Below are 6,791 nucleotides of genomic sequence, written 5' to 3'. Positions count from 1 at the left end.
ATTATTATTATTATTATTATTATTATTATTATTATTATTATTATTATTATTATTATTATCCATTTGTTTATCTGGAAACCTGTGATTTATCTTTTGATTAGTATGCCCAGACAGCGACAGAAAGATTTACTCTTTCATATTCTTCCTTTTAGATCTTGGATGAGTTTTGCAATGTGAAGTTCTGCATAGATGCCAGTCAACCAGATGTAGGAAACTGGCTCAAATATATCAAGTTTGCTGGATGCTACAATCAGCACAACCTTGTTGCATGTCAGATAAGTGATCAGGTATGTGGTGTTCACTTTCCGGACTTATTTTTTTAAGGAACTTTAAGGTGTCAATGGAAAAAAAAAAATAACAGCAATTCACAACAGATTTTGGCCTGTTTGCTGTTATGGCAAAAGATAAGGCACAGATGTAAAACGCAGAGTAGAATAATTTTGATTATGGGCTATATGTAATGTGAATTTTCTATTTTTCCACATTGTTGTGCAATTCATAAATTATTTTTTTTTAATCTTGTACCTGATAAAAATTGGGAGTGCTTTCTCAGGAATACAAAGGCAATATTTACTGATTTTGAATTAGCAGCATTTTCTGGCTCCTGTTCCAGTGCACTTGGATCGCTAAGTAAAACCGTTGAGTTGATCAGAAGCTGTAATGTAAAATTAATGGAAAGAGTGGAGGGGAAGACACAAAACTGATAATGCTGCCAATGTAGTTATACGTATGGGGCTTTGAATTTGAATGCACGCGTTCATGAATATTATTATGCCTTCCCCTACACTTTGCTGGAACTCGTAATACTTGTATGCTGAACCAGGATCTGCAGTGATTTTCTTTTTCTTTTAATTTCTTGCACTTAAATCCACTCTTTGTTGGGCTGAAACGTTACTTGTCCTTGTAAGTTGGAAGAAAGGCTGGGACAGGCAGGGGAAGGACGCAGTGAAGCATTTTTTGTTTTCAGTTATACTGATGAGTTATTAGGTGTTTCTTAAACCAAGGTTTGCTTTAGTCTGCGGATAATACATGCCGTTATGAAATATTTTAATGGGTGAAGTTAGGTTAAGAAAGCTATACTGCTTTAAAGTAAAATATCTAAAATAGCAAAGCAGCAACTGACTGTAAATTCTTGTTTCCAGTTTAAACTTTGCTACCTGCAACATAAGATTCGATTCAATTAATCGGTGTTTCATTTTTCACCACCTAATTAACTGCATCAGGTGAATGTTAAAGATTATCTTTAGCCGAATTAATTGACTTGACAGTATTGAAAGAAGAATCACAACCAGACACAAAGCTTCAATTAGAAATCATTCGTTCTAATCAAATTCCTTACGTCTAGGAAATGAACGTGAGACAGCCTGCTATTTCCAGCACAGCGTTACGTATTTCACTCATGTGAGATAGTTGATTAAAACTAGTTTAAATAACTTTTTCAGAAACTATGACAGAGGATTTTTTTAATTTTCAACTTTTACAATTCAGCCCTGAGCACACGTAACGCAGAATGAACCAGCCAGCTGAGATATAATTTCTTTTTTATATAGCAGCTGGTTTAGCTAGAGAAACCATAAAGATTATGAGTAAATGCAAAATACATTTTCCAAGTTGAAATATACTTTACACTGAAAAAATGAGAAATTCTCTTAAGGCAGAGCATTTATGGAACAGTGGTATGAAAAGGAAACTATATACATTAATGGAAACAGCAAATTAAAATACTTTATGTTTAATAAGAGCTGGCATAGCTAGGAAAGATTAGAAGTGGAATCACGTGCATTGGTCAAAGCAACTTACTGTCTTTGCGTTGGCGTTGGCGATCTGCAACTGAAAATACACGTTAAGCTGAAACATCAGCATCTACCTCTGCGACGCAGACACGCACCCGCGTTTTGACGTTTTTGGAAGGAAAGTTATGGCGCTTTTAACTTTCTCTTTTTTTAGTGTTTACATTTCTGACATTTGGTAATGGTGGCTGTACTGCTGCCAATAATTTCTTTCATTCACTGGAGACTTGTTATTTATTTTGCACAGTATCGTGCTGTTCATAATTCCATATTTTTATAGCTTATTGTTGCTGAGATTTGCAAATTAAGAACTGGTTGTCTTTCAAGTAGCATGTTGTGCTGGGTGCTGTCAGCAAGAGATTGTTGTTCATTTGGCCCTCTGGAAACGCTGTACATTTACCCACAAAATTGTCCGCGTACTCCAACGTTTTATGACCAGAGCCTAAAAAGTTAATGCTAAAAATGTGCTCTTGAATCTTAAAGCGAAAAAGCCTTTCTAACAGCTCCTCCTTCTGCTTTCTTCTGGCACAAGCTCACCAGAGGTAATATAAAATATAATAGGAAGGCAAACTGGGAAATGGACATTACATGGCCAAACGTGTGCATGTACAAGGAGTGACAAATGCAAGAGCATGAATATGTGCCTGCGTATAGACTGCGTGGGGCTGCCTTTGGGTCACTCAGCCTCTGCAGCTCCTAGGAAAAAAAAAAGGGGGAAAAAAAGGAAGAAAAGGAAAAGAAAAAAAGGAAAAAAAAAGTGAAGCCTGAGGACATGTATCAGTGGTCGAAGCTAGAGCTGGAGGGCAGAGGCAATGCAGCCCAAATGGGACAGGAGACCCCAGCTCTGCTGGAGCCACAGCCAGTGCTGGGTGCAGGTGTGCGGGGAGCACCCCAGTTCCTCCCGGTACCCCCAGAAATAAGTGCCTCAGCAGCCCTGGTCGCGTGGGGAGCATCCCCTCTATGAGAGACACTCTCCCTCCCGAGGCACAGACACTCGATCAGCAGTAATTGTTCACCTCTAATTGCTTCAACTCATCTGTAAAATTCACAAGCAAACATTGGGCTGTACCTGAAAAGGTAAAAGATCTTGCCAGTGCTCCCAGCCTCATGCTGCCCACAAGTTTATGCTACTAAATTCAAGCTTGACTGACAGACAGGTATGATTCCCAGACTGCTTGAGGCAGGATTTAGATGAATCTCAGGGCGATGTGTAATCTAGTCGCTCTGCTAAGCTCTACCTTCTGTCTTTGACAAAAAGAGTGAAAGAAAAACTTTTTTTGTTGTTTTCTCTCTTGGAGTTTTTTCAGAGACATACCACCCCACCCCCTGACTCACGGTTGAGGTTAGGTTTCATCACTTAGGATCAACTTTACAAAAGGCCTGGGCTCTTTCTTATGACTGTATAAATGAGCTTTGCTAAGATGAACAGCTCAATAATGGTGGGATGCAGTCAAAACATGCACGCTGGATGCAACTCATGTTTCATTTGATTGGAGGTGGAGTAGGGTTTTAAAAGCTGCATTTTTTAATATTTTTTTTAATTTCAAATGAGGTTGATCTAGGATTTCTCTTCACTGTCTTCCTATTATCTCCTGTCATACCCAATCTAACCTAAACGTATGTAATTCAAGATGTATATGAATAATAAAATTCCACAAACAGGGTGCTCTCATTTTTTTCCTTCCCCCAAAGAGACTGCAGTGTGTGCAGAGCTGCAGAGTCTTGTCACTGTTATTGCCCTGGAATGCATTTTTTCAGCTCAGAGTTAGTTAGGATTCAACACCAGTTTCTGCTAACTCGGACAACTCCTCTCTGTTATCATTAAACATCTATTAGTTCAACTTTTTAATGACTTCAGAATGATTAGCCCTGTTAGGCTTTCTGGCAGCACTGTCATCCCAGCAAAAGCATTATTTTTAAATATATGTGTTAATGAAAGTGCAGTTGCAAATACAGCAGTGACTATAGCAGTGGCACATCAGGGGCTGTCACACGTTCCAGGCACATTTTCAGGCTGGGATCGCGGTCACCTTCAAGCTATAAGAAATATATATTTTTTTTATTTTTTTCTTTTAAGAAATGCAGTCGGTAGCAGTTGAAGTTAAAACTCCTGAATATTGTTTTTGTCTTGCTTATTGCTTGCAGAACTCTTGACATGGTACAGCTACATAATGCTGTGAAACTGCTCTGAGCTTCCAGGTCTCTTCCCCCTCAGCCAAGCAGCTCCTGAAGATTTCCCTTGGTTTATCCATGAAAAACTCACAGTGGCTCAAGATCAGTTTACGGAGGTTTCAGTTTGCTGTGTGTGCTGAAATAGGGTTTTGAGGCTCTTCTTTATGTGCATTTTGTGTTTTTCCTTCTACTCAAGTATATGCCACTGCAATGGGAGGAAAACCAGTAGTATTGCACTCTTAACAATGTGCCCGATGTCAGTGATATAAACTTAAACCAGTGAACCTACTGCTGTAGGTTTCACCAGATCTGATCACATCTTACAAGTTTTACAAACTTTTTTAATCTGCAGACACAGCTTCATGTTTCAGATTTTACTGCCGCTGCCCCCCCTCTGCGTCAGGCAGCTTGCAGGCAGCAAACGGCAGAGACTCCTCCGGCAGCCCTGGACACAGCCACCTGCAAAAGTTGTGTGTTTAAGGAATAGTTTTGAGGCTTTGTTGTCAGAGAGTGAAATTAAGGTTTTGGCTGTTGCGGGTCAGGAGGGCACACACACGCTGAGCTCATACGGGGCCCTATTCTGCCATGATTCTTCCTATGAGTTATTAGTTTATTAAGCAAATAAAGCTTAATCCAGCTCCCACTGAAAATCTGTCTCCAGTGAAGTGGGGTCGTGTTAGCTTAGGGCTGGCGGTGATTTTCCACTTACTGCATTTAGAGCTGAGGCTGTGCGTGAAGCTCCTGCCCTGTCTCTACATCAGCTGGTGTTATCTGGAGCTTAATGCACTGGTGGTGGTACCACTCCTGGCATTGGCCTGTCCTGACGTGACCTAAAGGAAATTGTTTACAACCAAAACTGGCAACTAGTTGTTGCCATTTCTGCAAAGTGATAAGCTTTTTTATTGACAATTTGTGTTTAATAGAAGTGGTAAGGCGCATTGTCTCTAAGCAAAAATGCCCTTTTTGTGCTGAGAGCTGTCAAATTGTACTCATATGCTTGCTGGGAAGAGAACAGAGGATTATAGATGTCCACAGAGCCAGGATAAGTCTGCAACTCACTCGATACGTTGTGTGGTTCGTGAATGGAGGTGGAAGTTAGAAGATAACTGTGTGGTGAGGTCACCTCAGGAGAATGGGTGGTCGCATGGAAGTTGTGGTCTGGTGTCGGTGGTCGGTGACCCCTCAGCAGGTTTGCAGGGCCAGAGCAGCTCGGCTGGATGGGAGAGCCCCTCACCCAGACCCAGGGCTTTCACAGAGGCTAAAATTCACCAACACTGGAAGAAGACATGAGTATGGCTGGGGAGGTGGCCTGCAGCCCCTGAGATGCTGGAGAGGGTGCCCTGCAGAGGGACATCCTGCAGCTCCCTCCTCACTCTAGGGGAGCAGGAGGCACCTTTTACCCCAAAAGGTGGAAAAATGGGGATTCCTGGTGCCATTTCAAGAGAGCATGCTCTCTCCAGCACATCCTACTTGATCCGCTGTGGCAGTTTCGGGGCATTTTAGAAAGAAGAAAGGAAAGGGTTCGCAGTCCTGATGCTGAGGTGCTCCCCAACCATCTTGGCAGAGTGAAGGGGAGGGTCCTCTCCTCCCCACTGGGCTCCCACCCTTGCCCCCGCAGCCACTTGCACACAGACACTTGCTGAATTTTGCCTGTGATTTTTGCTCAAGTTTTCTTTGGGCCTCATGCTTGGGAAGGACTCTTCTACATTAGCCCTTGAAAAAACTCTAGTTCGTTTCAATTTATCATTTGCCTGAGTATGGCAAGAAGAAGCTGGATCAGGTTTCATCATACAGTTCTCCAGCTGCAGAAGTTGTTCATCATAGGAGCTAAAATAGAAGCTTTGCTGTTTCGACTTTTTTTCTTTCATTTTTTCCCATCAGATGTTTAATTATGTCTCATTGTGAGGTTAGGTATCTGTTCGTCTTTCTTATTTTTCTGGTGGGCATAAATCCTGATTCTGATTGAGCTCCTTTGAACATAATGCTTGTTATTAGTTTTGGAAATTGAATTTGCTTTGCTTCTCAGGCAAGTTCCACTCTTGCTCCAAAGCAGCGCGGAGGCAAATGCCAGTTGGCAATGTGCACGCCACCTCTCCAGATGCTCATTTTCCTGTCCCAGCTCGGGGCATGCTCCCCTCTGGTGCACTGGAGCCCCCCAAAGTGGCCGGGAGATGGGGCTGGTACTTTGTTTAGGGTGGACATGCCCACGGCCCATGGCAGAGACCTGGAGCCTGTCAGGCGCTGGATGTTGGCGCAGGAGCAGGAGCGCAGGGTTCTGCGGGTGCTGGTGGCCTTCACCAGGCTTTCACCGGGGTGCTCTCCACCTTTGGGGTCTTCTGTTCCTTCCCACCCCCCCATGCAGAGCAGTTTCTCCACGTGGTCCTCCCTCTTGCAGCAGTGTGGTTCAGGACAAAGTCACCTGTGGGGCCGGCTGTAAGTTCAGTGCGTCGCCTGGAGGGTTAAAATACAAACAGCACTGACTCTTGAGCAGCATCTCTCGCCTGCCCTTAAAATCTGAATTTCCCAGGCAGCGCTGTGGCACATGCCATGTTTTCCAAAGCTCTTGTATACACAGGAATTCAGTTCTGCTGGATGCAGCGGAACACAGCTCCTCTTACGGGCTGAGCACGACAGATGCACGCGTAGCAGCTGGTGCCTTTGCTCGCTCTCATCAGCTGAAGTGTCACTTTTTCTCCCCAAACCGGCATCCTTCCGTTAAAGCTTCCCAGGGGCGCAGGGGGGGTCGGGGCAGAGCAGTGGGGTCTCGCCGGGGCAGGCGGGATGCCTGGGGTACTTCAAAGCACGTGGGCGGCGGCGGGGCTCGGCGGG

General features: G+C 43.5%; 1 protein-coding gene across 4 annotated transcripts in view; it reads left to right on the top strand.

The window, feature by feature from the left end:
* Window positions 1-156: 156 nt before the first annotated feature.
* MECOM (MDS1 and EVI1 complex locus) overlaps window positions 157-6,791 on the top strand; it is a 48,115-nt gene continuing 41,480 nt past the window's right edge. For 3 of the 4 annotated variants that reach the window (XM_026855172.1, XM_026855170.1, XM_026855171.1), the window contains exon 1: window positions 183-287. The gene's annotated coding sequence lies outside the window, so the exon portion shown is untranslated. Of the gene's footprint in view, window positions 288-6,791 lie in introns of all 4 variants that reach the window. The other variant, XM_026855173.1, reaches the window with a different exon arrangement.

Source organism: Athene cunicularia (assembly GCF_003259725.1).
Source record: "Athene cunicularia isolate RWA chromosome 9 unlocalized genomic scaffold, athCun1 chr9_part1, whole genome shotgun sequence".
NCBI lineage: Eukaryota > Metazoa > Chordata > Aves > Strigiformes > Strigidae > Athene > Athene cunicularia.
Note: the sequence above shows the minus strand (reverse complement) of the source record. Positions and strands in the feature narration are given on the sequence as shown.